The sequence below is a fragment of the Cryptotermes secundus genome, unplaced genomic scaffold (assembly GCF_002891405.2).
Source record: "Cryptotermes secundus unplaced genomic scaffold, Csec_1.0 scaffold399, whole genome shotgun sequence".
NCBI lineage: Eukaryota > Metazoa > Arthropoda > Insecta > Blattodea > Kalotermitidae > Cryptotermes > Cryptotermes secundus.
Window position 1 is genome coordinate 263,018 of NW_019727096.1, and position 24,180 is coordinate 287,197.

General features: G+C 43.3%; 1 long non-coding RNA gene across 1 annotated transcript in view; it reads right to left on the reverse strand.

The window, feature by feature from the left end:
- The window catches only part of LOC111864392, a 352,104-nt gene that overhangs the window by 196,557 nt on the left and 131,367 nt on the right, over nucleotides 1-24,180 (reverse strand). The window contains exon 2 of the long non-coding RNA XR_002842785.2: nucleotides 17,724-17,801. This is a non-coding gene — a long non-coding RNA (uncharacterized LOC111864392). The remainder of the gene's footprint in view (nucleotides 1-17,723; nucleotides 17,802-24,180) is intronic.

The window sequence follows — 24,180 nt, forward strand, 5'->3', positions numbered from 1 at the left end:
CCAGACATTGGCTCTGATCCGGAACTTTGCGTGTTCAGACACAAACTTACAAAAGCAAAAGATCTGATAACTCTTCGCGCTCTAGTCAGAATCGCCAAGAACCTGCCTTCGATCAAGATACAAAGTTGAGAACCAATGACACAAGAAGTTTAATGAGCTCAGCCTGCTACTTGCCCCTTTCTAGTCTAGGACATATTCGACCGTGAATATGGAGGCCGTAAATTGCTCCGAAACGTCCACTGGACTACACAGTGTTCACATACCCCGAAGATAGACTTCATATCTCCCTCATGATTGTGAAGAGTTCTATATAATGGGATATAACTTCGTGTAGTCCGCTGAAAGTAAATCGACGTTTCGGAGGAACATGTCGCCCCCATTGTCAGGATTGAAAAGCAAGTAATACAGAAGCCAGTATGAAGTAGGTACAAAGCAGAGCTCTGATATTAGTGGTAATGTGTACGCAATAAAATATCTTTGAAGAAAATATTTAAAATAACGAAATATTGTGCGAAATCAAGTAAATGAGGCCGAAAGAACGTCCGTGGTGTGGAAACTTCGGACTCCGAAACACGTGACGTCGACGGGCAGAGATATGTGGTGAGACCTTTAGGCTCTTGGATGGTCGGAGTTCAATCCTCAGAAAGTAAAGTATCTTTCTCTCCGGCAGCGTGTTCAGACCGGTTCTGGAGTCAATCCAGTCTCTCCCCAGCGTGAAGAAGAACGCGGGCCTCTTTCTACGGGCAAGGCTAAGAATGGGGTTATTACATCAGCTGGAGAGATACCTGTGCCTAGCAATAGCCTCTGCCTGGTATCACCTGACGTAAGGTAAAATGCAAAGTTGTCCCCGTTCTTAATTAATGAAGAACACCACCACGAAGACATGGCACAGCCCTACTATTTATTACATCGGCACAAGAAGGAGACGAACGGTAAGCTTCACACCCCGGTGCTTTACCCAAAGGAAAGATCCCCCGGAACCCACTGCATAGGGGACTGGGTGGCCTCCCAAAACCAGTCTAGACGATGTGAAGTAGAAACAAATTCCTTAGAACCGCCGGGAATTGAACTCCGGCCTCCACCCTTTGACTGAGTGAGCTATCCTGGCTCATATTATCACCCGACACGACTAGAAAAAACTGTATTCTAAGCTAATTCTCATGAATTCATTTCCTTAAAGTAGAAAGACAGCAAATGTTTTACGGGAGATTAGTATCAATTAGACATATCCATAATAGGCGGGTCACTTCCAATTTTGGCCAATACTAGAATTACAACAGCAAACTCTTCGCCACTAATGCAGACACACAAGACCAACACGTCTCTTAGGCCTTGAACATAACAATGCAATACAACATGAAGGCGCTACCAGAATAAATATGTCAGAATTTTGTCTGCAAGAGTTTGTTTGAATACGAAACCATAAATGGGGCCAAAATGTGTAAAGAATACACATTGGAACATGGACATATGTGCGTATACATGATGAGGGCAGGAGTGTTATTAATGGGCAGAGAATGGTATACAAACCGGGTAACAGTGTGTGCGACATGTACGCAGTAGTGGCTGCGAGAGAAAACAAGTGAAGAACTTCCGTAAGTCTAAAATCTGCCTAACACTCCTATTGACGTTGCTATGCACACGAACTCGCGGATAGAGCCACTGTGTGTATTCTTTCTTCCTTATTTAACTATCTACTAAAAATAACAAACGTAAAAAAAGGTGAATCTGTCCCTGTGCTTAATTAAGTATTATGCCATTAAGACATATAGGGGAGTGGAGGTATAGCTACACAATTCTTGACCTCAGTACTAGGAGGTGGTGAGTGATAAGCTTCACGCTCCAGCAGCTTTATCTACACGGAAACAGCCCCCGCTACCCACTGGATTAAAGGCTGGGTGGACCCCAGAGCCGGTCTGTGGAGTAGAAAAAAGTTTCTTTCCACTGTCGGGAATCGAATCCTCTCTGTCCAGTCCGTAAGCCGTCGAACACGCACCAAAACTGGTTCAAATACTAAACTTTTAAGACAAACAACCGTCACGGGCTATATAATACTATAGTATTATGTATACATTTACGTGAATCACCATTCGTACTTGACGATGGCCCCGTGTGGCCGAAACACTTCGCTGAATTTACATTAAAGTATGGTGTAAGTTGTGGTTCAACCAACAGCACACGAAGCAACACTGAAAACTACATTACATAGCCTATAAGACGTGTATATACATAGTACAAAGTGATTAACCAATGCAGCAGGTAGCTTAAATACATTATTACGAACTAAAAGTAAATAAGCGAAGAAACTGGTAAGCAGAACACTACAGTTCCTTTACATTTACTAACATCCTGAACGAAATCCAAAATAAACCAACTGAATCCAGTCCGGGAGCTCACATACCATATCTTTCAGTTTGACTTTCATATTGGTTTCTTTTCAAATTCACAAAACTAAAAATGTTGTTCATCTTATAAATCAATTTCTCAAGAAAAACTACATGTACGTTTTGTTTCGAACGTTTTATCCATATAATGTGGGCTAAAATTTTAAGAAATAAAAATGGAAAATATTCTACTTCTTGCAATATATCAACTATTCTTTTTTCTTTCATTTCGTGCATCCTGTTGTGTTGCAATATATAACCTCTTTATTATAGCCGTCACAACACAACTAATATCAATACAATATAATAATACAATACTTTGTAAGATGAGGCACCGACTAAATAGTAAGTAATATACACTATATATTCAATACGAAAAATCAGTTGTTGATTATAACAAAATTTAACACTATTACTTTCATATAATTTTCACATTAACATTGATACTACTACATCTGCATCACGAGCCTCCTATACAATTTTTATATACACAAACTATAGAATATTCCAATTTGTCCGTGGGAACGCAACATAATTACAAAACCAACGACTGACTCGATGATGTAAAACATCAAAGAATTTTATTCTTGTTTTGTACTGTAACTTTTGTTTTATATAATATAATTTTTTGTATTTTTACAAGTATTTTTATATAATTAATAATATTGTATCCAATTTTGCTAGTACTGCGGTTCAGTGGTGTATATATGTTAACCATGTATTTGCCTGATGATGGCTATTAATAGCCGAAACATGTAGCAGAGCCGAAACGAGGCACTGATCTTGATATTAGTTGTGTTGTGACGGTTGTAATAAAGAGGCTGTATCAACTATTCATTAATTTTATCGACAAATCACTTGCACTTTCGATAAAAAAGAGGAACTTCATGAATCTATGTACACAGATGTAAAATCTTATGTGTTCTTTTCGGAAATCTGCAGCGAGCTTTCTATTCTTCAATATTTAATATTTTACGAACAAGGAACCAAGATGGTTCATCTGATACGGCGACTATGTTACTAGCTGAACATAGCCGCTCCATAGCTCAAGCAGTTAGTCGCTGGCTTCCCACCGCGGCGGCCCGAGTTCGATCCCGGGTCTGGTCAAGTGGGATTTGTGGTTGACAAGTGGCGCCGGGGCAGGTTTTCTCCGAACACTTCGGTTTCCTCTGCCAATCTTCATTCCACCAATTGCTCCACAAACACCCTCACCTATCATCTGGGGCTAGTACAATAGGCCAGAAGTGGCCGCAGTACAAGGGACTTAGTCCCACCCCACTAGCAATAAAAAAAATAATACTAGCTGAACAACCGAACAATAAGGGTTTTATTCAGGGAGGGGGCAAGAGAAATGTATCTTCTTCACAGCAGCCAAACTGACTGTGGGGTCCAACCAGCCTCCCATGCAGTGGGTGTTCTTTTCCTGAGAGCACAGCGACTGGTGTGAGAGGGTGACCCCACACCACCATCCGTTCTCTCTCCCTATGGCTCTAGAGCCATTCGACCCTTGACCGCTTTTTCGGTTTCCTAATCCCATATAGAGTCGGAAGGTCTCCTTGGGTAGGGGATCAGCCCGTCGCAAGGCATCTACCTACACACAGACCAACGTAAACACAGAATAAACGCATACAGACATCAATGCCACGAGTGGGATTCAAACCCACGATCCCAGTGTTCGAGCGGGTGAAAAGGGTTCATGTCTCTGATCGGCAGCACCATCTATTACCAAAGTTAAAAACGCGTGGAGCTACACTGACATTCTCCAACACAAGTCTTCACAGTGCTTACTTAAGTACGGGGAAACTTATCTTTTATTTATAAATATAAATGTACACGCTTCAAGCAGCAAGAATACTTGTCCGACTTATCGAGAATGTGGACTGAAATAGAGAAACTAGCGCTTTAATAAATATCAATTGTGAAACTTACGTATTATCTCATTTCACGGACCAATTCGCTCTTCCACAATACAACAGGGCGCTCAGCACACAGTAAAATACAAAACAACACAACAATAACTCTAAGCGTTTGTACGTCCTGAACAATGAAGCCTTTTCAAGAACAGTGGAACGGAAACAGTAATGCATGGTTGAAATCTGTCATTAAATCAAAAGTTCGTAATGTGATTCCAAATTCAAAAGCACTTCACATACCATATCTCTGACATAGAATGACAACCATTGATAAACTGCACTGAACCATCCAAAGATTCCAACAACAATAAACCATTACCGCAGACAGGACTACCCAATGTTTACGGACATCTCTCATCAATCCAGCAATGCAGAGTCAGACTCGTGTCCGTCATCCTTTCTTCAAGTGCGTACAACTGTTACATAGCAATAAGAGCGCTGAAGGAACAATAGTTGAAGTGGCATGTAAGGGGAACTATGCAGCCCCAGGATTTGATGTAGATGGCAGCATATTCGCTGCGAGTGACGTAATTAAATCAGATGACGTCCCCTGTTATCCCAGCAGACTTCTGTTAACAAAACAAGTCGGAAGGGCTTCAGACTTCTGCGCCTGCTTTCCTACTGGGATTTGCTACTGTTAGCTAAAATACTTATTTGCTCGGTGTCTAAACACGATAATTCATGATGTTTCGAAAACCGTTTACCACTTTCGTTTTGTGACCACGACAGCTTTCTGAGACACAGCTCAAGGGAAATGTAGAAATTCTCGAAAATCATGTAGTACAAAGCTACACAGTTACACAGACTCGAACAGAACCCAGAAAGCAACCCGGCTGGGCCCCGTTTGTCATATTAAATTCACCACAGTCATAATTGGAAAAGTGTTGTACATTTGGTACAAAATGAATCATATTTGAGGATTACTGTCTTTTTAAAACGTAACGGCGTGAAACCAGGAAACTGAACTCTTCTACCTTGAAGATGGAAGCAGCATGTTCATCCAAAACGTGGACAATGATCTAACAGTTTTCAAGATGTAGCATCCCATAACAGAGTCACTTTCGTGAGGACCTCATAATTTGCGTGAATACCATTCAATTGTAATTGATGTCAATTTAACTGAAACGTTTGAAAGGGTGAAACTTAGCTTGCTGCCACACAATATATAATCTCTCTTCTCGGCTATTAAAAACTGGAATAAATATGCAATCTTCAGGGCCATATAGCGTCAATTCCAAGAAAACAGTGCCCTTTGCAGACTAGTGTTAGTAATACGTAATCCATGATTACTCGTATATAGCAGCCGGAATAGCGCAGTCGGTATAGCGACTGGCTGAGGGCTGGACGACCAAGAGGTCGGAGTTCGAATCCCGGTAGGGTCAAGAATTATTTCCTCTCCACGTAGTCCAGACCGGCTCTGGGATCCACCCAGCTTCCTACCCAATGGGAATTGAGGGCTTTTTTCCTGGGGATAAAGCGGTCGGGGCATGAAGCTGATCACTCACCTCAAACTAGTGCCGAGGTCAAGAAGATGTGGATTTATACACCTACTCCCCCATACGCCTTCATGTCGTAGTGCTTAATTGGTTAAGCACAGGGACAACTTTACCTTACTTCGTAAATTGTATTAAAGCATTTAAGGGTACGAAGGCATCATAAATCATTCCCAGGTCTTCTACTTTGAGTAAGTGTCAGCAGAATCTTCAAATGCAAGGTGGATGACACAAAAGCATAAGCAATCTGAAGTTCGTAAATCTCTAGCAACTAAGAGTAAACACAAACAGCGCACACATACACACGTAGCAGGGAAACCATCCACGAAAAGCGAAAAGCAGAACGCAGAAGAGAGGAGTGACACGAAACATAATACTCATCTTTATATTACTTTAAAGTTACTTACGAAGATTTTATATATTAAATGTTAACAGGCACCAAAAATTGGATTAAATAATAAAGTTTTCGGGAGTACAGCCCTCAAGAGCTTTATAATACTACAGCAAAGCGTAACAATTTACGTGCATTATCACATATACCTGACGATGACTCTTTGTGGCCGAAACGTGCCACTGAATTTACACGGAAGCATGCATTAAGTCGATATTCAACCTACAACCAGCGCAGCCGCAATGAAGAATCTACTCTGTGCGCGTGCGCGCGCGCGTGTCTGTGTAAAATGTAAGGTAGCAAAGCTGTCCCTATGCTTCATGAATTAAGCACCACGCTATGAAAAATTATTGGGGAATGGAGATATAGCTCCGCCATTTTGACCTAGGCTCGAGATAGAGATGAGTTAGCTTCACGCCCCTGCCGTTTTACTCCCGGGGAAGTAGCCCGGTACCCATTGGATAGGAGGCTCGGTAGGACCCACAACCTGTCTAGACGCTATGGAGAAAACTCTTGCCTCTGCTGTGAACCAAACACCAGCCGTTCAGTTCGTAGCCCGTCACTGTACCGACTTGGAGCTCTATATATAAAGGTTAAAGGTAAAGTTGTCCCTGTGCTTAACTAATTAAGCACTACGCCATGAAGGCGTATGGGGAAGTGGATGTGTAGATCCATATTTTCTTGACCTCGGCTGGAGGTGAGTTGTAAGCTTCATGTCCCGGCCACTTTACCACTGGTGCTCATTGGATAGGAGGTTGGGTAGACCCCAGAGCTGGTCCGGATGACGTGGAGAAGAGAAAATTCTGGACCCTACCGGGACTCGAACTCCGAACCCTCGTTCGTCCAACCCGCAGCCAGTCGCTACACCTACTATGCAATCCTGGGCTCTATGTGTATGAAATGAAAAGCGAACAGGCCTAAATCCCATATTACTTCTTCAAGCCTAAAAAGGTTGATGCTATATTTAGTAGGCCTTGGACCTATTTTCAGCAGACTCCGTCTTGTTAACTAAATCAAGGCGCTTGCTCGGCTTAGACAGTCAATTTTGATGCAGCAGAAAGTGATCGAATACTCGGAGCTGTCACGTCAGAAGCCTGTGTTGACATAACCTCTCGTGACCTAAGAAACTCTTCCTTCCCCCTTCAGAGAACATAACGACCGCGACAGGCAGTAGCTCAGCATATAGAAGCAGGAATTCTCATCTGTAAAAACAATTTTGCACTCTGGGCGGTCTGGGTCACACTAGCACCGGAACTCCCGTTTCCAGAATTGTACACTCGCACGCTATATAGCTCTCATTTTGTTTTTAATATGACCGGAAATCCGTTACCAATGACAACCGCAGTGAAATGAGGCTTAAATTTCCCTCATAAGATTGCGACTTGTACCTAAAGCGCAGAAGAAGGGCAAACAAATGTTTCCTCTCTGTAGGAAACTGACATAATGTAGCAGGAGGCGTTACATCTTCAGTTTCTCTCGTTCCCAGCAACACCCCTCATCCTGAAAGAAGACAGCTTCATGGTACCGAGCAGGTCACAGTAGCGGTGCCGCTCTAGAATGGCATTTGTTTCGAATCTCGACCCAGATACCTTTTATCCTAATGTCAGTGTATGTTTTTCCTAGTCGCACCAAGTATATGACGAGATAATACCTCGATTAAACCCAGATTTCTGCCTTCCAAATCCCTGCCGATTCATTATTCATGGCCCATTAATCATTCCACCATTCCACACTACACAGTCTACAGACGTAGAGGCTGACGGTAACGTTGACTCCGTTAAGCACTATATATACCATGAGGACATAAAGGGGAGTGGATGCTTCTACAGCCCTTTGATGGACCTTGGCAGCATTTCAGTTTCTTGATCTTTTTACACAGTCGGTAGGACTCTTTGGATGGGAGATCAGCCCATCGCAAGGAGGCTACCTACACAAGGAACAACACAAACATAGAATAAACGCACACAGACATTCATGCCTCAAGTGGGATTCTAACCCACGATCCCAGTGTTTGACAGTTCATGCTTTAGACAATGTAGCCACTGTGATCGGCAGGCAGTGGAGGTATAGCACTAAAAGGAGGAAAACGATCAGCTTCACCCCCTTGCCCCTTTTCACCGGCGAAAATGACCCCCGTGCTCGTTCGAGAGGAGGTTGAGTGGGCCCCAGAGCCGGTCTAGATGCTGTAGAGTACAGAAAAACGTCTTGGCCCTGTCGGGAATCGTGCCCCGGCAACATAGTCCGTCGCCATACTGACTGAGCTACCCCGGCTGCTCTACAGTCTACTTACGGCGACGTAACGTAACTTTCTACAGAATTAAGTTCAGTCAGGTCGAATCGACAGGATTCAGTAAGATGGTACATAGGCATGCTCTCAGTTTCAAGCAGTTCGAGTCATGCGGCGTGGCAGAGACATACAGGAAGGCTCAATGTGACGGAATCAATTCGGTTACTGTACCCTGCCGAGATTCTAACCGTCTACGTAGACATATCAATACGGATGGCTAACATTGCACCACCATAATCTGTAGTTTTCTTTTGAGTTTCTTGGGGTGGGGTGAGACCGCCTCTGTGGTCTAGTGGTCATAGTTCCTGGCTACATATCTACAGGTCCGGGTTCGATTCCCGCGCTACCAGATTTCCTGAGAAGTAGTGGGTCTGGAACTGGGCCCACTGAGCCTCGTGAGGTTAATTGAGGAAACATTTCAAGGAAATAGCGGCTCCGGTCTAGAAAACCGAAATTAACGGCCGTGGGGGATGCGTTGCGCTGACCACGCGACACCCTCTATCCGCTGAAGTTGACACTAACATCGCCGACAAGCGGAGGTCGCTCGGACGGTATAGTTCGCTTGCGGACCAAAACCACGGAGTATGTTGTTTTGTTTTGTTTTTTGGGGTGGGGTGAGACTGAGTCCACTTGGTACGTCGGCTACTAACTGGCCTATTGTACCAGCCCCGGATGATTGATGATGATGAGTGTGGAGCAGTTGATGAAATGAGAATTGGCAGGGGAAACCGAAGTATTGGGAGAAAACCTGCCCCAGTGCCATGGTGTCCACCACAAATACCACATGATCTGACCCGAGCTCGAACCCGGGCCGCCGCGGTGGGAAAAAGGCGACTAGCCGCCTGAGCTATGGTGTGGTCTTACCATTCTCGGTAATTGATAATTTATTGAATATTTAGTACGTCTTAACTTGTTACGCTAATTAAAAACTATTGACAAACTTTTGAGAATCCATATTTATAAGTTTCTAGTGCAATATTGTGCACTATTACATTGCTAAGTATGTAACGTATATGATTTCTTAATAACAGAAACCCTTAAGATGAAGCTAAGCCAGGTTTCTCCAGTCACACTGATATAATCAGTCTCTTCTCTGAATATCTTAGTCTGTTTGAAGTTATTCTTCACGTATACCGTTTTAAACACACACGGGATTCTATTAATGTATTTGAGAGGAATGTTAAGAAACTATTAATGAATTCCAAGTTCGTATATTTTGAAGTTCGTGCTTTGAATGGTAAGCAGGAAAGCAATGTTCATTTCGCTTTGGGAGAGTAAGTGGGAGGGGCTTCCGTTATGTTAGTCTACGGATTCAAACTTCTAATTTAAAATGTATGAGTCACATCCGACAGTAAGAAAGAAAGTTCGTGAAGGACACTGGATTATTTCTGGACTGAAATCCACTGTTTTCGTGGGATCAAAATATTTTTCGTGTTAGCAAAGTTCGATATTAAGTAATAAATATTCAGCTGCATCCAAGCAGACCCTGAATATTGAGGCAGGATGTTCCTTCGAAATGCAGTGAACTTGTACCGAACTACACGGAGTCAAATCCCAAAATACATCAATTTGCAACTTTTTAGAAACTATATATATTAGAGGATATAATGGGGAGGGCATGTAGCACCAATGGGGAGAAGAGGAATACTTATAAGATATTGGTGGGAAAGCCAGAAGCAAAGAGGCCACTAGGAAGACCAAGACATAAGTGGGTGGATAATATTAACAAGGATCTTAGAGAGACAGGATGGGGTGGTAAAAAAGGGTAAAGTTATCCTTGTAACAGGCCGTGAAGGCCGATAAGGTTGTGAGACGTTGAGGGTCCCACATTATCCAGGCAATCGGCTCACAGATGGCGGTGAGGTTGTCGGCCTTATGCACCGGCCGTCCTTTACCCTTAGGAAGATTCCCGGTACTCATTTCTGTTAGAGGCTGAGTCGACCCCAAGGCCATAGTGCGGCTGGAAGGACTAGGTAAATTGAAAAAAAAAATCCCCCTCATCGGGATCCGAACCCGCGATCTTCCGACTTTTAGCATAGTGCCTCAACCAACTACGCTACCGCGTGTCTAGGATGAGGTCCTGCAAAAGTTACAGACGAAGAATCTCACATATAGGCTATTGAAACCAATGACGTGGTACAGACATTCAGTGACGCGCGTTTCCAAACAATTTTCTTCTTACCTTAACAACGAAACAAAATATACAAGGATTGGATAAAAAGCAGTGGCAACACTACTCTAACATGAAATATTTGTGTCAGGTGGCACTAGCGCCGTCTGTAGCTGATAGCAGAAGTTCAGTTGAAGTAGTGCAGTGAGTGGCTCTGGTTGTGTTTCATTTCCTGACAAGTACTATACTTCTAGAACCTTACGAATGTCTAGAAGTTTAATGTTATATTTTAGCGTCCTGTTGCACTGATTCACGTCCATGATGTGTATTTGTACTAACCGTCTTACAGTGCACACGATTTCACCTTTCTCTTCACTATATGTTTCGGCACTAATGTGCCATCTTCAGGTGTGGTTTTATTTACGTCAAACCATTGCACTGTGTGCCATCATGTCTCCTTTATAAAATGATTTAAATGTATATATGTCATGTATAATAATAAAGTTTATATATTAAAACTTTTCAAGATTTATCATCTATACGTCGCACTTCAAATTTCGCGAGTTACGTCAATCCTCTCCTATGGGAGTGTTCTTCCTATATTCTTGTGTATATTGTGTCCTGTATTCTGTCCTTCACTTGTGACTGCGTTCGTTGTATTTAATTTGCGTGGCGTGTTCCTCGATCTTGAAGATGGAGGCAGTATGTCTGTGAACTATCAGACTACACGGAGTCACAGCCCAGAAGTACTCTTGGCAGTGGCCCTCATCAGAACTTCTAATCCCTGATCTCCAAGAAAGGTCTGTCCAAGTTGTATTAGGTACACTTTTATCTGGAATTAATAATTATCGTTTAGTGCGCTGTTTCTCAAAGTATATTACGAATAATGACCTCGACTTTCTTAGTAATGTAGAGGCCTACTAAACGTATTATCCAATTAGCTTTAAGAGACAAAAAATGACAAACTGCTTGCAGTATTTGATAAATTTGTGTAAAAAAAAGTAATATAATATAGAAATAAAACTGCATTGTAGCATGTAGAACCGTTGTTATACAACGACCGCGAAATGGGAGGATTTACCAGGGTCGTTTCTGGGCAACGGCTGGGTAAACCTGTTCCAGCGGCAACGGACACGAGCGAAACAATAGAAGAAGTGTTTTCTATGTGGTCCGAGACGTTATAAGCAAGGGATAAAGTCAGTCGACAGTTATGTACGGGAGTCTTTGAAGAGAGTACTTGGGCAGGAGGCATAAGACTAGCCATTTTGGAGCCGTTACCAGGAAACGTCTAGTAACAGACGGAGAACATTAGACTGTGTGCCCTAGTGAACTGTCAATTAACAGCGATAATGTTATAGTCATATGTAGTTATGACTTTTAAGAGTTCAACAAATCTATTCATCAATCCAAACCCCGTCTAGTCACTCACACTACGCGATTGTATAAGGAAGAACCAGAGCTTCTTGAGGACTAGAAGAAACGTAATGTGTACAACTTGCAACTTCTAAAAGAAAGTATCGCGCGACTGTCGGACAGCATCCGGCTTATCGTTGAGTCGATTGTTCAGCCTGGACGACTGAACGATCTGAAGGAAGCTCATGAACAATCGCATTACTGTACTGAAAGCATTTGGGAACCAAATTCCATTGATGTACAAACAATTCCTAACTTCTAATGAGGTATTGAAACGAGTCACTTATTCGCACTTCATGTTCCCAGAATTGTACCCGGTTGCGATTAGGCAGTACAGTAGGACGCCACTAGCGCGGCGTGAGACACCACCAAATGGAACGGTAGCTACATGCCGTGGTGAGGAATATTGCTCCAGACGTGCCGTGGAATCGTGTTACTATCAGGGGTGACCACATGTGTTCAATTCAGTAATAATTATGAGACGAAACCTAAGGGTTCAACATTTAATTTCTCCCTAGAAAGGTAAAATAAACCGTGGCCTCTTATGAAGTTAAGTTTCCGGAACAGAATATTTCGTTCTCCCATCCGTCCCTCCGTCAGTCCGCCCATCCACCCACCCTCCATGGCTTCACAGTCTTTTGTTGGACCTTGGCCGCTTTTTCAGTTTCTTAATCCTATACACAGTCAGTAAGGTAGTCAAATTGTCCCTGGGCTTAATTAATTAAGCACTATGCCATTAAGACGTATGGGGGAATGGAGGTGTAGCTCCGCCATTCTTCACCTCGGCACTAGGCGGAAATGAGTGGTCAGCTTCACGCCCCGGCTGCTATATCCCCGACAAAAGAACCCCCGGAACTCATTGAACAGGATGCTGGGTAGGTTCCAGAGCCGGTCTGGAAGCTAGGGAGTAGAGAAAAATGTCTCGCACCTGCCGGGAATCGACCCCCAGTCGCCCAGCTCATAGTCCGTCGCTATGCCGATTGATCGATCTATTCTGGATTCCTAAAGACTAAAATAGACAAAACTATAATTTTACCTCTTCGTTTTGTATGTACGTGGAACTGCGTATCTGATTCTTAGGGAAGAAAAGAGACGATTTGAGGCTTCTTTCTTAACTTACTACATGACTCAGAAGATGGAGACGATGTGCTTCCGAAACGTCGGGCTCTCTTCAACCTACACGACGTTACAATCCAGAAGACGGGAATATGTGAGGATATTTGAGAAGAGGCTGCAAAGGATGACGGTAAAATTTCACAGTAACGGGATTCGCTTGCACTCAGAACTGTTAAGATAATCAAATCAAAGGGAACGGGATTGGCCGGACACGTAGCACGCAACATATAAATGATTAATTTTAGTGCTTAGTCCAGATAGCCCTGAATTTTGTAATGCGAAATCACGACTACTTTATTTTCACGTTTGGATATTTTAATACCCTGTATCAATTTCTATAGTTACATAAACCCAGCGGCATGAGAGCGATAATATAAGAAATCTGAACATATCATTCTATTCATACGAGAAAAGATTGAGTTCATGGTGGTGAGCAGGACATGTAGACAGAAGTACAAGGAAGCTTACCAAACTCCTTCTGAATAGGTTCGCGAAGAACAAGTTATATTAATTGTTCCCGTAAGGTGGACTAAAGCCGGAACAAATCCATTCTAGAAAAGAAAGAAAAGAGAAGATAAGACGAAGAAAGAGAAACAACAAAAAAGAATAAAGAGTTCGTTGCATTTGACAGAAGCTGAGATACCTCAGTCGGTATGTTAGTCGCTGGCTTCCCACCGCGGTGGCCCGGGTTCGATCCCGGGTCTGGTCAAATGGGATTTGTGGTGGTCAAAGTGGCGCTGTGGCGGGTTTTCTCCGAGTACTTCAGTTTCCCCTGCCAATCTTCATTCCACCAATATTCTCCATCATCATAATAACCCGGGACAGGTACAATAGGCCAATCAGTGGCTGCCGTGCCGAGTGGACCCAGTTGGACTCACCCCCCACTAAGCGAATTAAAAAAAAATTGTTACCTCAGTCGGGATACGGGCTGGACGGTCGGTGTTCGATTCCTGGCAGGGGCAAGATATTCTCCTCTCCTCCATAGCGTCCAGATTGGTTCTGGACCACATCCAGCTTCCTATACAATGGGCACCGCTGTTTCCCAAGAAAAAAGCGGCCGAGGTGTGAAGCTGGCCACTCTCCTCTATCTGATGCCGAGGTCAAGAATGGTTCAGCTTCCTCTTCATTCCCCCAATACGTCTTCATGGCACAGCGCTTAATCAATTAAGCACGTAGACAATTTTACTTTTCGCCTTTGTGTTGCACTGGAGAAGTTTTCTGGTTCTACGGTTTTATCTCTTCGAATAAAGGCAACTGCTCCAGCGAGTACAACAAACCCTGCAGTAAAGTCCTAACGTCCTACATTAAATCTCACCCACACCAGCAACTCGGGCGTTTCTAAACAATTTAGCCAGCATAATGAGACAAATCTGGGACATGTGCCGAGTAATAGCGACCACCTGGTAACTAATTCAAAGCAGACGCATCAAATACGTAGTTATTGGCAGCTGACACCCCTGGTGTCTGGGGGATGTTACCATTCCCACGAAGACAAAACCAAACACCGGGAGGGAATGAAGCCCGATGCCAAATGGTTGCGGTCACCGGCTTGACAGGAGAGTTTGCTTGTATCCAGTCCAACACGAAGGATGTCGGCTTTCTTCCTCAGAGGTCACCGCGTGTTTTTGTTTCTTTCCTGCTTTTATTTTCCTTCCGTGTCACATCACGAAGATGAATGTTGAAGTCCCGGAACTAGGCTGTTTGTGTAGGGCCCCACACTGTACCCATCTTTCTGTCGAGCGTATTTATTTGCAGCTAAGTTTTCCAAGAAATCTCAATTCGAATATGGCAGCCAGTAGTCTTTCTACAAAGAAATCTCCTTCCGTATATAAATCTATAATTCAGCTCCCACTTTTATCTGGGTGTGAAACTTAGCCTATCACAGAATATTTGGATCTCATCAGACATAAAGTACCAGAAATTTCCAGCATCTTATAGAACCGGCAGGTTCAGTACCGTGTTCACTAGTTTCTATCCGAGTCATATTAATCCAGTCACCATGGCAAGGCTCGTCCTCAGGGTTGAGGAAACTGCCTCCATATATGGAAGGTAACAGCGAATAAGCAGTAGTGGACAGCCGACAAGCCTGATTCCCTAGATTCCGGGACTGGGCGTGGGGCTAAAAATTCCTCGTCATAAGATAAGGACTTGTTACGAAATGTTACAAGGAGCCTTGTAGTAATAGGAGGCTGGAGAAAAGTGGATTGCATTACTCGCCAAATATTGGAATGTTTTCGGTAAAGATGGGCACAGTAATTCTGACTCAAACATTACGTCCACTGATGCCATCTCTTGCTTCTATTCAAAACTACTTGCTAATACAGATAACGACAGAAGAGCAAGCCTTATACTTTATATATTTGGATAATACGGCTGATAAAAGATAGCCACGAATAACATTTGGCTGTAATACGTGTACAAAGAAATCATTGTTCACCAACATGATTACATTTATTGTCGTGCATAAAGAAGCATCATACATTCAGAATGTAGCATGAAATGAGTCTGCAAAATTCCTAACGAACACCTTGATGCGTGTGCTGACGTAAACGTTACAAGTTAGACGCTACCGTGCCTGAAGCCATAGCTACATACAAAGGACTGAGCTAATTATATACTGATATATAGTGCGGGCACGAAATCAGGGCTCCTTCGACTGGATGTCACCAAAATAGAATGAAGTGTATTGTTGAATTCATTTTAATAGTTGTGGGAGGCTTTATACTGTTTAACATCCGGTAGATAACCGGTTGACTAACTAACTAACTAACTAACTAACCGCAAGGAGCTGAGCCCTTCTTCAGAAGCCACCAGGTCCTCAACTACTCAAGAATTTCCAAACATTTTATGGAACCCGAAGGTTTGTTATCGTATTCACAAGAACCCCCACTGGTCTCTATCCTGAGCCAGATCAATCAAGTCCATATCATATTTCACTTTATATCCATTTTAATATTGTCGCCCCACTTATGTGTGTGTCTTCCTAGTGGTCTCTTTCCTTCTGGCTTTCCCAAAAAAATCCTACGTGCATTCCTCTTATCTCCAAGCGTGCTACACGCCCTGCCCATTTTAATATTATCGCCCCTCTTAGGCGTATGTCTTCCTAGTGGTCTCTTTCCTTCTTGCTCTTCCACAAATATCCTACATGCATTCCTCTTATCCCGTGCGTGCTACGTGCCCTGCCCCTCTTTAAACATCTGCCACTAGAAAACGTTCCGACGTACATACCTACGCGTTTGTCTTCCTAGTAGTCTCTTTCATTCTGACTTTCCCACAAAAACCCTACGTTAATTCTTCTTACCTCATTCGTGTTACATGCCCTGTCCATCTCTAACATCTGTCAGATGCCACTAGAAAGTGTTCCGACGTATATAAAACGGCTCTGAATCTTTTACAATTTAAGTTCAGAACCGGAATTGGAGGAAACAGCGTACTTCGCACCGAAAGACGAGCAGCTCTGACATACTGTTGCCTTCTTCTACGGTGTCCTTTACACTGGCTTCACCATTCCATCCCTCAATTCGGTCAATAACTGCTTCAACATCCATTCATTTAGGACCCTGACTATACAGCGTCATACCCCAGAACACGGTAATACGTATTAATACTTACCCCTGTGAAAACCTCAAATGTCACATTCAATGTCTCCTCACTGTACTAAATATGTCATATAAAAAAGTAAAGGTATCCCTGTAACAGACCGTGGAGGCCTATAGGGTTGTGAGATGTTGAGGTTCCCACATTTTCTAGACAATCGGCCCATAGATGGCGGCAAGGTTGTCAGCCCTACGCGCCGGCCACCCTTTACCCCCAAGTATATTCCAAGAATATTCCTGGTACTCATTCCTGTTAGAGGCTGAGTCGACCTCAGGGCCATAGTGCGGCTGGAAGGATTAAATCAATTGACAAAAAATACAAAGACCTCGTCGGGACTTGAACCCGCGACCTTCCGGCTTGTAGCATAGTGCCTCAACCAACTATGCTACCACGTGCCCCCAAATATGCCATAGGTCTAAAAATCGAATAAACAATGCCACAAGACTACAAAGGGGTACACGGTAGCGTAGTTGTTTCAAGCATTATGCTACAAGCCGGAAGGCGGTGGGTTAATTTCCGATGAGGTCACTGGATTTCTTCAATTGACCTAATTCTTCCAGCCGCACTATGTCCCTGGAGTCGACTCAGCCTCTAACAGAAATTAGTACCAGGAATCTTCCTGGGGGTAAAGTGAGGCCGGCGCATAAGACTGACAATCTTACCGCTATCCAGAGAAAATGTGGGAGCCTCGACGTCTCACAACCCTATAGGCCTCCATGACCTGTTACAGGGATAGCTTTACCTTACAGGTCTAGGAAACAAATAAACGATGTCACAGGACCAGGAGTTACTAATGAGCTCCTCCTTTCAGACTTGTACATCCCCACGCCATTCATACTAAACGTCGTTTCACGTTTCATGATCGTAATTTATCACATCAGGTTACAGAAGCGAAATAACATCGCATTTTTGTTCTTCGCCTCGACCCAGACACCAGAACATGCAACACACACCACCAGTAATTAGTTTCCAATATTTCATCCAAAATGATTAGTGACATGGCTGTATTCAGTACTCACCGGTTGCAGTCAGGTGACAGTTCCAGGCAGTTTCCCAGGGGTCAGATCTCATCGGGTCATACACGCCACAGAAATTATCTGAAAAACAAATTAAAAATATTTAGCCCACACTGTCCACCTCACATTTCGTCGGTACATTAGCGATTATTGGGGAGCACGCGGTAGCGTAGTTGGTTGAATCGTCATGCTACAAGCCGAAAGGTTGCGGATTCCATTCCCGATAAGGTCACCTGACTTTTCAATTGACCTAATCCTTCCAGCCGCACTATGGCCCTGGGTCGACTCAGCCTCTAACAGATATAAGTACCAGGAATCTTCCTGCGGGTAAAGAACGGCCGGCGCGTAAGGCTGACATCACCGCCATCTTTGAGCCGATTGTCTGGAAAATGTGGGAGCCTCAACGTCTAACAACTCCATGGGCCTCTACGACGTGTTACAGGGATAGCTTTACCTTGTTTAAATTTCTACATTAGCACAGGGAAGACCAAGGCGTAGGTGGGTGGATAATATTAAAATGGATCTTAGACAGATACGAGTAGGATGGGATGGCATAGATTGGATTGATCTGGCTCAGGATAGGGAGCAATTGAGGGCTCTTGTGAACACGGTAATGAACTTTCGGGTTCCATAAAATGCTGGGAAATTATTGAATAGCTGCAGAATTCGCGGCTACACCAGAAGGGCTCAGCTCCGTGAATGAGGGGTAGGCCTCCTCGGCCCTTGCACCGCGACCTACAGTGGTTTATTGTGCTTCTAAGTGAGTAAGTAAGAAAGTTATTATTATTTTCTCATTTTCATTTCGCGCATCCTGTAGTGTTATAATATACAATTTCTTTATTAAAATCCGTCACAAAATAAAAATATCAAGGTCAAGGCCAAGAGTGGCTCGGCTATTAAAGTCATAATCAGGCAAATACATGATTCACATATTCACACCACTGAACTGCGGTACTGGTAAAACTGGATACATGATAATATTACATTATAAAATGCTTGGCATAAAAGTACAATGAACTAGGCTATATAGAAACGAAAGTTATAGGGTAAAACAAAGTTAAGACTCTTCATGTGATGTTTTATATCATCAAGTCAGTTATTGGTTGTTGCAATTTTGTTATATTCCCGCGGACATAATGGTATATTCTGCTTTGGAGGCCCGTGGTATAGATGTAGTATAGTACTGACGTTAATTGTTTGGCCGGTGCCTCATTTTACAATATATTTGTCCGTTCCGTAGGGAATATAAACTGCAAGGCCTTGACCTTGATATTGTTGTGTTGTGAGGGATTTTAATATAGAAATTGTAAGTAATTATTAGTCTACATCCCATGTCTTATGGCTAATTTAAGGAAGCTCTGACTAGATCAGCTTATGTATTATCTGATGGTAGCAATATTACCTAATGAAGAATTGGAAAATATGTTAAAGGAAGCTGTCCTGGCTTACTTCAGGGTAAAATCCCGGAATATAATTCAAGAGATCGGTGAAAACAATGACAAGGACAATCACGATAATTTGTGTTCCGCCGAGAGTCAAACCTACGGCTTCCCCAATACAAACCCGAGGCGTTATCGCTTGAGACAACTTACTACGTCATAAACAGTGGAGCATGTGTCTTTTATACACAACGAACTCTTGGCGTTTGGGTACTAATCACATAGGTCTATACCGTTTCGACGTAATGTATTAGCAAAGCATTCGCTTAAGGGCTGCTGGCTCGCTAAACGAATCGACTGTATGAGAATCGAAACGAGCCTGACTCACCAGGATGCTGCGGTGCACCGAGCGAGTCGAGTCCGTGCGAGTCGAACAGAGTCTGACTCACCAAGATGCTTTGGTACACCGAGCGAGTCGAACCGGGCCTGACTCACCAAGATGCTTTGGTACACCGAGCGGGACGGGTCCATGCGAGTCGAATTGAGCCGACTTGAGCCTGACTCACCAAGATGCTGCTCTGCACCAAGAGAGACGGGTTCATGTGAGTCGAATTGAGCCTGACTCACCAAGATGCTGCTCTGCACCAAGCGAGGCGAGTCCATGTGAGTCAAATTGAGCCTGACTCACCAAGATGCTGAGATACACCAAGCGAGATGGGTCCATGAGAGTAGACTCGAGCCTGACTCACCAAAAATTCTCCAAGGCGAACCTTGTAGCTTCACTATACTCGCCTTATACAGTGCGAGTAGTTCACAGCAAGTCTATACAAAATAAAAGGGTCTGCCTTTACGGGATCTTAGTGAGTCATATGCGATTCTAACGGACTGAACTCGATTCGATTAGTGTGCCTACTGCCTAAACACTGTACCTTGTTATTACTGTACTATACAGTCGTTAATCTGAACACGGTTAGCAAGAGAATCGTGTAATAATCCTGTGGCAATCCTTTGACAGAAATGTGAGGATTCAAATGAAGCGAATGCGACTGTACGAAGAATAGGCTGGCCGTTTAAAATAATTAAGGGTTGGGCGCTGATTACCCAGATCTTGCGTCATTAGCCCTTCCACTGAAGGGTGCGTATATAGATGAGAAATGCGAAGGGGTCTAGATTATCCTTAGCGGAAGGGGGATACAGTTTTAAGGGTAGAAGGGTGGTGACTAGAACTGTACAGGGAAACGAATCGAGTTGAGGGAGGTGGGTACGAGGTTATCAGACATTTCTCCCTATTTCTAACCCTCCCTCTCTACTATTACTACTCTTGTACGGCCACTAATGACGACCGACCATAGGCCTATAATAATTCCATAGCTCTACGCGCCCACACAAACTTGAACCTAATTATCTCATTTCCAAAACGCAACTTCGTCCCTTACTTTACTCACTCACGATTATGGATAATTCTCCCCCCCCATCCCACGCATCGGTGGGCACTCTGTATACACTACGTTACGAATTTATGGATACGACAGCTGGAGAAGGAAGCATGAGCCGTATCTCTGATTACGACGTGTCAGTGTGTGAATATACACAAGTTTGTTCAAACTTGCCACCTTGAATTACCCCCTACGAATTTAATTTAACGGGTTTCCGAAAGGGAGAAACTTTAGAGGTCATTTAAGATATGGCCCAAGTTTAGGCCACGGATAATTATATCTGTCAGGCGTTAAAAGTTTATTATTAAATGCTTGGATACACGACCAAAGTTTCTCACCAAATTGACCTCTGGTGGCAGCGAAGGCCTCGTCTCCTACGGGGATATTCTTCTGAATGAATGGATAGGAAAAGGGAAGTTTAGTAGCAATATACGGACCTATAAGAAGAGGCTAGAGATAGCAATAGGCTTAGTAATATATCAACTGACTCTTCTTTATTAATCGCCTACTATGTGATAGTCGACGTTTCGACCCAGACTTGAACACGCATTCAGCAGATTGCAATCCAGGATCTTTATCGTTCGATGCATTGTTCAGCTATTTAACAATCCTACGTTGCTTTACGAAATCGTCCTATTTCATTAAGTAATTTACGCTCTCTCCCGATTAACTAAGCCTCTCTCACAGTGACTGCGCTCTTCAGGGAATGAAATGTCTTCGCCCGCTCAAGCACAGGCATCGTGGGTTCGAATCCCACTTGAGGCATGGATATCTGTGTGCGTTTATTCTGTATTTGTGTTGCTCTGCGTGTAGGTAGCGGCCTTGCGTCGGGCTGATTCCTCGTTCAAGACCTATCGACTGTCTACGATATTCATAGTTCCAGATTAGTTCGGAGTGATAACGGGCAGAGGGCCTCACCCATCAGGGCGCAATGAGAATAACATGCGTTACATCATCACTAACAATTTGTTCTGAATAATTTCTGCATTGTGAACGATATGTTCTAAAATAAAGCAAAATTATTACCGATTTAAAACTACAGAATAAATTAACGTCCTATTTATTCTGAACTTATTTCTGGTTGCGCAAAAAGCCAGAACAATTGGAGCTGTTAATTGAAGCACGAACATTAAATCAGGTTACTTTATCATAATGTAAAATAATCAGTTAAATCTGTTTTATTAGAGCGCTTGGCAACGGACACGCATACTTACAAGTAAGCATTTCAAATGCATGAACAAGACAGGAAAAAAGTAAAGAAAGAATATAAAAAATAAGAATGTAAGAACTTTACAAAGGATAAAGCCCATATGACTGTGAGACGTCGAGGCTCCCACATTTTCTAGACAGTAAACTAACAGATGGCAGTGAGTTTGTCAGCCTTATGAGCCGGCTGCCCTTTACCCCCAGGAAGAAGCCTGGTATTCATTTCTCTTACAGGCTGAGTCGACCTCAGGGCCATAGTGCGGGTGAAAGATAAGATCAATTGAAAAATCCGATGATCTCATCGGGAATCGAACCCGCGATCTTCCGGCTTGTAGTCCAGTGCCTCGACCAACTACGGTTCCTCGTGCACTATTGGCCTGCACGGCCTATTACAGGGATAGCTTTACCTTCATTTTAACTTTTTTACGAAGGAAAGCCAATCATTCATAGAAACCGTGTTCTGTGAACACCGGATAAAATGAAAAACGCTACTAGCAGCAGCAGTGGCGCTCATAACTGAAGAGCTAGACCTTACATTAAGCCTACTGCTTCCAGTAACAATGGGGAAATCCCTAATTTAGTTGGTACACGAAGATGAATGTTATTCATAAGAGTAACAATTTATTTTGCCCTTAGAACATTCATAAAAATGCAATGATCATGACGACGACAATTCAATTACTTATAATTCCTTTGCGTCAGTAATTAGACGGCCAATTACGGAATCAGCACAGTGCAGAATACTGCTAATTATAATAACACGCGCAAAAGCTTAGCTTCGGGTTTACTGAGTTTCTGGACTTTGTCCATCGTCCGATATTCTAAAGAACACATTCTTTCGGACACTGGATCTGTTTCCGTCCTCAGGAAAGAGGGTGGGAGACAAGTGCTGTGATGGGTCCGTTACAATCACTGGACGGACAACCTACGTGTTATGCATCGTTGCCAGAACAGTTGACAATCTAAAAGCATAGTACTAAAAAGCAGGACACATATATATTACATACAACTATGTTAATAATAATGATGATAATAATAATTATTATATTGGGGGCACGCAGTAGCGTAGTTGGTTGAGGCACTATTCTACAAACCGGAAGGATTCAATTCCCAATGAGGTAATTTAAATTCTCAATTGAATTAATCTTTCCAGCCGCACTATGGCCCTGTGGTCGACTCAGCCTCTAAGATAAATGAGTACCAGGAATCTTCTTGGGGGTATAGGGCAGCCAGAGCGTGAGTCTGACCTCACCGGCATCTGTGACCTGACTGTCTAAAAAATGTCAGAGTCTATACGTCTCACAAGCCTATGGGACTCCAAGGACTGTTACGGGGACAGCTTTTACAACAACAACAACAATAATAATAATAATAATAATGTGGTGTGCCACCAGAAAGCCGGAATGGTTGAGGAGATCAGAGTTGATTTCCTAAACAACGACCAACGCTCCCAGGACAGCGGCTAGGAAGCAGAATGCTAGCAATTCTTAACAGTGGAGTTTCCACCGTTACACAATAATTGTTGAAGCAACTTTTCAATAGCATGAACCCTTCGAGATGGGATTCCTTATCGAGTCCGCGTGGAAGTTATGAGTCCACCTGCGACAAGAGATGAGTGACCCTGCGAGTCGCAGGAGGCGACGAAAACGGAAGTCTCAACTCTGAGACACTAAAATATTTTCGCGAGTCCCAAGGGACTTGGACCCAAGAAAGACTGTGCTGGCAATGACCAGCAGCATATACAAAAGACAGACCCGTCCTCTCGTCAGAGAGGGCGCCCCACAAAAACAAGACCGCAACTGTCAAACAGTAAAAAACAGCAACAAACAAATATCTGGTCATGAGCCCCAGATTGTGCTCGACACCAAGACTTACTGACTTACTGACCGTCAGTCGCAATGTGACTTTGACTTTGAGGCGAGTTCAGTTTGTCATTGACTTTAGAAGAGTAGTCAGTCTTCAGTTGGCTTTGAGGTAGTAATTGTGATTGTGAATAATTGTACTTGTAAGTGTAAAAGTGAGCGTCCAATAAACACAGTAGCCAAATCCGAAACCCGCGTGAATATGTCGTCACGTTACCTACGAAACACGCGACAATAATAATAATAATAATAATAATAATAATAATAATCAGTATCCTCCAGAACTACTAAATGAGAACAAAATGACGGATGTGGGATTTATCGTTACGACCAACTTAACTTGCTGTACTTTCAAGCAATTCAGGAAACTCCCCGACCCTACCCGGCTCCTCTCAACCCCCGCCCCATACTCTCTTAAGTAGCATCAACATGCAGAACAACGTCATTACTGACATCTGGTGCAAAACAAGCCTTGTATACCGGAAGAGTGCCTCGGCCAGCTACACACCATTGCGGTCGCAACCGCTGTACCACCAATGCCGCAGTTCAACAAGCAATGTTATTTGCATAATCGGGA